Below are 7737 nucleotides of genomic sequence, written 5' to 3' on the forward strand. Positions count from 1 at the left end.
TCCTCATCGCTGGAACCATTCTCGGGAATCTTTCTACACTCTCTCTAATGCCGTCACATCCTTCCTGCAGACTAGTGCCCTGAACTGAATGCAATACTCCCATTGAGGATGAACCAGTGTTTCACATGGGTTTAACATAACTTCCTTGTTGGTCTTGGAATAGAAATCCTCTAATCTGAGGTTCACTAATTACATAGCATTGGGCTTAGAGCCATCATTGATGGAGTTGTGAAGAACTTGGCACATCCTAGATTTCCAATACAGCGCATTGTGATTGGGTGAAACATTGAGTTGCTGAGCAACCATATTCATAAAAGGACATCTCTCCAGTGTCTTGTGTGAAAGGCTGCACTCACAATATAGGATGGTTGTCAGATCAGAGTGGAGTCATAGTTTTGAGCATATTATCAGCAAGTCCTTACTAACAACTCATAACTGCTAACAACTCATAATATGCAGTAGAGGGTACAGGTTTGGAGATAACTGCATCCACGGTCTATACACATCTCTGTCTATGCTCTGGGCCACGTGCCTTCTTATATCACTGCATGAGTGGTACTGTATTCAGTCCCATGTTAACCCTATATGTGTACCAGACCCAAATACTACAAGAGCAAGTACAAGAACTCTCCCATTCTTCCCACTTCTCAATTGACGATAATGGGATTTTAAAATATATACATAGATGTATGAATGTGCCAATTCAGTGCTTAAATATTTACTTGTAGATTGCAAGGACTTAATCTGGCAGGTGTTCTTGAGTTTACACAAGTAAAGGGTTAGTTTTTATTTGCTAAAAAACCACCCAGATGAACATATTAAAATATTTAAAATGGTAAACACAAGAGTCCCGACTGTCGCTACACACACATGCACGCATGCAAATCAGAGGAAGTTAACATTTGGCTAAATTAAGGCCATGCTTGCCCCAATACCGGAAAAACCCGCCCGAGTTCAAGGACCTTTCCATGGTCCACCCCTAGGCCGCTCCAATTCCCGTGCCGCCGGAACGGGAAAATTCACCCCAGAGAGTTCACTGATTATGAATCCTCTGATGTTCTACATGACTGAGGTAGGTCTTAAAGCTGAGGTCCATGTTTATTTCTTCTGGAAATGCTGCTTTGGAATTTGAAATCTTCTTTAAGGTTTCTCATTCTGCTGTCCACAGTAGGATATTAGCAATCAGCGTTCACTTTACTTGAGGGGGAGAGAGGCAAACAGCTATTTTGCTGCTTTCAAAAAATCCTTAATATTGCTGCAAGGCCAGCAGGGTTTTTGTGATAAAAGACTTCAAAAATCAAAGACTGATCATTGATTGATGCGCTACTCAAACACGAGGCCTGAAGCTCAGTAAATGAAAGGCTTTTATTTACTGTAATGAAGCTGCCAGAACTTATATACACTATCCCAGACTGAAGGGGTCCCGGCCAGAGCAGGGACTCTTATACCTCTCCCAGGAGGCGGAGCCCGACTGGGATGTGCCACAACACTACAGTACAAAGGTGTAACAACCCCACCCTAACCCCAACAGCAACAATAGCACAATCCAACAGTAACATATGTACATCCTTGTAGTACTGGCCAGCCCCTGGCTCAGTACTATCCAGTGGGAACCAACGATGGTTCACCACATTCACCCCTCCTTTGAGAACAAAGGCCGGCGGGGTACAAAAAAACCAGAATAAAGTGTCAGCAGTCTATAAGTTCAGACGGTCAGGGGGACCGCACCGTCGTTGTGACCTCCTCAATACTGGCGGTGACACCGGAGTAGGCACTTGCGGTGGCGTTCTCCCCAAGGCGGCGTCCAGCTGTTCTTCCACAGACTCACAGGCCGGTTGACCCTGAGGTGACGGTAGTCCATGGGATCCTGACACGCCCCGCGGTGGCGACCATCTTCTGGGCACAGGCAAGCTGTACATGGGAGTAAAATGGTTAAGCAATAGTCCCGATGCTGCCCGCGCCGTGTCCGGGGAAGAAACAAGAGATAAAGGGTTTGTTACAGGGGGTATGGGAGCGACAGGGGTTGCTACGTCCCCTGCTGGCGCCAGGTCTCGGATCGAGACCGTGTCCTCTCGCCCGTCAGGGTATGCCACATAGGCATACTGAGGGTTGGCGTGGAGGAGATGGACCTGTTCGACCAACGGGTCAGACTTGCGGGCCCTTACATGTCGCCGCAGGAGGATGGGTCCTGAGTACGTCAACCAAGACGGTAATGAGGTCCCCGAGGAAGACTTCCGAGGGAATGAGAACATCCTCTCGTGGGGAGTAGCATTGGTTGCCGTACACAGGAGGGAGCGAATAGAATGGAGCGCATCAGGGAGCACCTCTTGCCAACGGGAGACTGGAAGACCTTTTGACTTCAACGCCAGTAAGACAGCCTTCCAGACAGTAGCATTCTCACGTTCCACCTGTCCATTACCCCTAGGGTTGTAGCTCGTGGTCCTACTAGAGGCAATCCCGTATGAGAGCAGGAATTGCCTCAAGTCATCGCTCATGAACGACGAGCCCCTGTCGCTATGGATGTAGCCGGGGTACCCGAATAGGGTAAAGAGATCACGGAATGCCTTGATAACCGTGGCAGCGGATGTATCAGAGCAGGGAACAACAAAAGGGAACCGAGAGTACTCGTCAATGATATTGAGGAAGTACACATTCCGATCTGTTGAGGGAAGGGGGCCCTTAAAATCGACACTCAGTCTCTCGAAGGGACGAGTGGCCTTGACTAAATGTGCCCGGTCAGGTCGGTAAAAGTGCGGTTTGCATTCTGCGCAAACCCGACAGCTCCTTGTTACTGACCTGACGTCCTCCACCGAGTAAGGCAGGTTGCGGGCTTTTATAAAGTGGTAGAGCCGAGTGACCCCAGGATGGCACAGGTCATTATGGAGGGCGTGCTGGCGCCCAACGTTGATGCGCTACTCAAACACGAGGCCTGAAGCTCAGTAAATGAAAGGCTTTTATTTACTGTAATGAAGCTGCCAGAACTTATATACACTATCCCAGACTGAAGGGGTCCCGGCCAGAGCAGGGACTCATATACCTCTCCCCAGGAGGCGGAGCCCGACTGGGATGTGCCACAACACTACAGTACAAAGGTGTAACAACCCCACCCTAACCCCAACAGCACAATAGCACAACCCAACAGTAACATATGTACATCCTTGTAGTACTGGCCAGCCCCTGGCTCAGTACTATCCAGTGGGAACCAACGATGGTTCACCACATTGATATGTGATGGAAAATAATAAATAGTCTATTCATGTTAACAAAGCTGTTTTCACAACCCATGGTCAAAACCATTGACATACAATAAAAGCCGATAGGAGTCCTTAGCACTTCCCTTGTGCACAATTAATTCTCCTTTGTTATCTGGTCGTCCTGGAGACTATGTCCAAAGCCTTATTGTTCTTGCTGTTTTGGGACAAGTGGGATGAAGTAGAAATGGTCAAGAGCTTCAAGTTTTTAGGTGTCCAGATCACCAACAACCTGTCCTGGTGCCCCCATGCTGACACTATAGTTAAGAAAGCCCACCAACACCTTTGTCTTCTCAGTAGACTAAGGAAATTTGGTATGTCCACCACGGCTCTCACCAACTTTTACAGATGCATCATAGAAAGCATCCTTTCTGGTTGTATCACAGCTTGATATGGCTCCGGCACTGTCCAAGACCGCAAGAAACTATAACTACTAACGAAGCCCAGTTCATCATTCAAACCAGCCTCCCACCCATTGACTCTGTCTACACTTCTTGCTGCCTCAGAAAAGAAACCAGCATAATTAAGGACCCCTCACACCCCGGACATTCTCTCTTCCACCTTCTTCCGATGGGAGAAAGATACAAAAGTCTGAGGTCATGTACCAACCAACTCAAGAACAGCTTCTTCTCTGCTGCTATCAGACTTTTGAATGGACCTACCTCGTATTAAGTTGATCTTTCTCTACACCCTAGCTATGACTGTAACACTACATTCTGCACTCTCCTCTATGAACAGTATGCTTTGTCTGTATAATGCGCAATAAACAATACTTTTCACTGTATACTAATACATGTGACAATAATAAATCAAATCAAAGTGCTGAGAAGGGAAGTCTACAAAGATGTGGTCCAGGCTTGTTCATTGTAATCCACCTTTGAGAAACTTCCAGAAACTTGCCCAATTTATAGTTTTACTTTCAAATGTCAGGTGACATGTGCTGGCCATCTTAAGTCGGTGCTTTGTTTTTAAAAGCCTTTTTAAAAAAAAACCCACATGTAAGTCCAGCAGATGAAACTGAAATTTAATATTTGATATCCATGCACCTCCATAACAACTGCCCACTACACAGGATGAAATGCAACTTGTTAGGGCCATTTCATTACAAGGTAAAAACAAAAACATCACACTCATCCACAACTTTTAATCTGACTTTTATGATGATATTCTGTTTTAGCTTCTGGTATCCAGCAAACTCTGAGCTGAGTTCGATTCTGGATGGCACGCTGTCACAATGCTTTATCCTTTCTGAGTCGTAGTTACACCAAAAATGGGAGGGATTTTCTCACTTTTTGGCAGAGTGGCACAGTGGGCAGGAATAACGAGGTGGAAGCAGTCGCACTCGAGGGCAGTTCCTCCGCTGCATTTTTAGGGACTTGTGTAAAAAAAAATTCAGGGGCGCATCAGAGCCTGCCTCTCTAGTTTTTTTAAAAGATTGCAGCACCCTTTTTAAAGGTCACCCCAATACAAAAAATTAAAAGTAGAACCTTTGCCTCCACAGAGCACCCTCCACTCCTCCCCACGGAACACCCCTCCCAAACACCCCCGACACAGAACACCCACTCACGCAACACAGAACACCCATCCACCCCATGGAACAGACCCCAGGCACTGCCCGGGCACTGTCCAGGCATTACAGTCACGATGTGGAGATGCCGGCGTTGGACTGGGGTGAACACAGTAAGAAGTTTAACAACACCAGGTTAAAGTCCAACAGGTTTATTTTTCTGGTAGTTTTTGCTACCAAATAAACCCGTTGGACTTTAACCTGGCGTTGTTAAACTTCTTACAGGCATTACAGTGCCAGGTGGTAGTGCCCGGGCAGTGTCAGGGGACAATAGGAGAAGCCAATTTTAACGTTTGGCCAAATTAAGATTCAACAATAAAAGGCAACAATATAAAAGTGTTCCCTGATTCAGCATTGGTGGCTAAGGCAGTTCTTAAAGCAGTAGTTCTTTTTTTCTCCTCGGAACGATGCTTTGGAATTTGAAGTCTTCTTTAGAATTTCTCTGTCTACTGTCCTCAGTACGTTACAATATTTAGTTGAAAGTTTTGGGCAGTAGCCATTTTACACACACACACACACGGAACACCTCTGACAGGCAGGAGGCGGTTAAGGTTGGCTGGGCCAATATTAAACACAAAAATCTGCAAAATGCAACCCCAACCGATGCATGTGTGCTTGCCTCCATTTTCAGTCTGGCAGGCCCAGGCAATCGGGGGTGTGGGGCAGAGAGCGTCATATTGCAGTGGTGGCTCCCTTCATGCTGCCAACTCTCACCATATAACCAGCCTGTTGTCATACAACTAGGAAAATTAATTAGCATAGTTTCTTCTTTTATGTGTTGCAGTTCATGTTGGATTTGCATTCTGTTATGACTGTATACGATAGAAACTCAGAAGTCATTTGTTTTTTTTAAAGCCACTTTTCCTTCAAATTGCTTCAGTAAAGAACTTTATTGTGTAAATATTCCTGCACCTTTTACTTCAACAGAAAGTCAAATTAGCACAAAGTATATTTGAATCCTGCAAATTAGCACAAAGTATATTTGAATCCTGCAAATTAGCACAAAGTATATTTGAATCCTGCAAATTAGCACAAAGTATATTTGAATCCTGCATTACTTCAGTGTTTTCAATAATGTTGTTACGATGTCATAGAAACCCTACAGTACAGAAAGAGGCCATTCGGCCCATCGAGTCAGCACCGACCATAAACCCACCCAGGTCCTCCCCCCATATCTCTACATATTTACCCACTAATCCCTCTAACCAACGCATCACACGACACTAAGGGCAATTTTTAGCATGGCCAATCAACCTAACCCGCATATCTTTGGACTGTGAGACACGAGGAGAATGTGCAAACTCCACACAGACAGTGACCCAAGCCGGGAATCGAACCCAGGTCCCTGGAGCTGTGAAGCAGCAATGCTAACCACTGTGCTACCGTGCCGCCCCTTGTGTTCAGTAATGTGACATCTCTAAACATAGGCCCAAATTTCTACAACGTGATTTTTCACTGCTGAGGCACCTTTTAAAATAATATTCGTGTTCAGCACTGGTTTCCAGAAGGAAACACACAGACTTTTCCTATTACGACAAAGGCTCCTGTAAAACAGGTGCAAGTGGAAGAACCAGCAGGACAAGCCTTGTGGAACCTTTCAACTGAACTGGGATGTGGGTTCAAATCCCGCCCTGGCAGCTGGTGAAATTTAAATTCAATTAATAATTCTGGAATTGAAAGCTCGACTCAGTAATGGTGATCATGACAACTATCATTGATTGTTGTCAAAACCAATCTGGTTCACTAATATCCTTTAGGGAAGGAAATCTGCCATCCTTACCCAGTCTGACCTACATGTGACCCCATGTTCACAACAATGTGGTTGACTTTTAACTGTCCTCTGAAATGGTCTACAAGCCTTTTGGCTAAGATCAAGTGTATGGTCGCTTCTCGGCCTTTTGGCTAAGATCAAGTGTATGGTCGCTTCTCGGCCTTTTGGCTAAGATCAAGTGTATGGTCGCTTCTCGGCCTTTTGGCTAAGATCAAGTGTATGGTCGCTTCTCGGCCTTTTGGCTAAGATCAAGTGTATGGTCGCTTCTCGGCCTTTTGGCTAAGATCAAGTGTAGTATCGGATCTGCACTTGGTTGAGGTCATGGGGTTGCGCTGAGGCTTCATATGTTTCATATGAAGCAATTTTTAAAAGTGGCATCTCGGCCTTTTGGCTAAGATGCAAATGAGCTCAAGTCTTGGAGGAAGATCCTTCCCCCTTCTCCAATCAGCTTGACTCATGTAGATCAGGCCCAGGACAGGGTGGTTTAGTTGCCCGCCCTGTCTTGTCAGCCTGGATCGGAAATGTCTCAACTTGTTGAGACTCTGAATTGGATTTGATTTGATTGAACTGGAAAAGTATTAAACAAAAGTGTATGGTCGCTTCTCAGCCTTTTGGCTAGAATCGGGTGTGGTGTGGATCGCCTGCGCTTGGTTGAGGTCATTAGGTTACGCTGAGGCTTCATATGTTTCATATGAAGCAATTTTTAAAAGCGGCATCTTGGCCTTTTGGCTAAGATGCAAATGAGCTCAAGTCTTGGAGGAGGATCCTCCCCCTTCTCCAATCAGCTTGACTCATGTAGATCAGGCCCAGGACAGGGTGGTTTTGGTCTCCCGTCCTGTCTTGTCAGCCTGGATCTGAAATGTCTCAACTTGTTGAGACTCTGAATTGGATTTGATTTGATTGAATTGGAAAAGTATTAAAAAAAAATTAGGAAAGGGCAACAAATGCTCATCTTACCAGTGATATCCACAATCCATGAAAGAATAAAGAAAGAAAAACCTGTTCTTTCACCTTCTCCCTTTCCATCAGACAGGCTCCCAAACACTCCAGATGATGGGGCGGCACGGTGGCACAATGGTTAGCACTGCTGCCTCACAGCGCCAGGGATCCAGGTTCAATTCCAGCCTCGGGTCATTGTCTGTGTGGAG

General features: G+C 45.7%; 1 pseudogene; it reads left to right on the forward strand.

Moving 5' to 3' along the window:
- The first annotated feature begins 6848 nt into the window (after positions 1–6848).
- On the forward strand, positions 6849–7026 carry LOC144493275 (U2 spliceosomal RNA; annotated as a pseudogene).
- Positions 7027–7737: the final 711 nt, after the last annotated feature.

Source organism: Mustelus asterias, chromosome 4, assembly GCF_964213995.1.
Source record: "Mustelus asterias chromosome 4, sMusAst1.hap1.1, whole genome shotgun sequence".
Taxonomy (NCBI): Eukaryota; Metazoa; Chordata; class Chondrichthyes; order Carcharhiniformes; family Triakidae; genus Mustelus; species Mustelus asterias.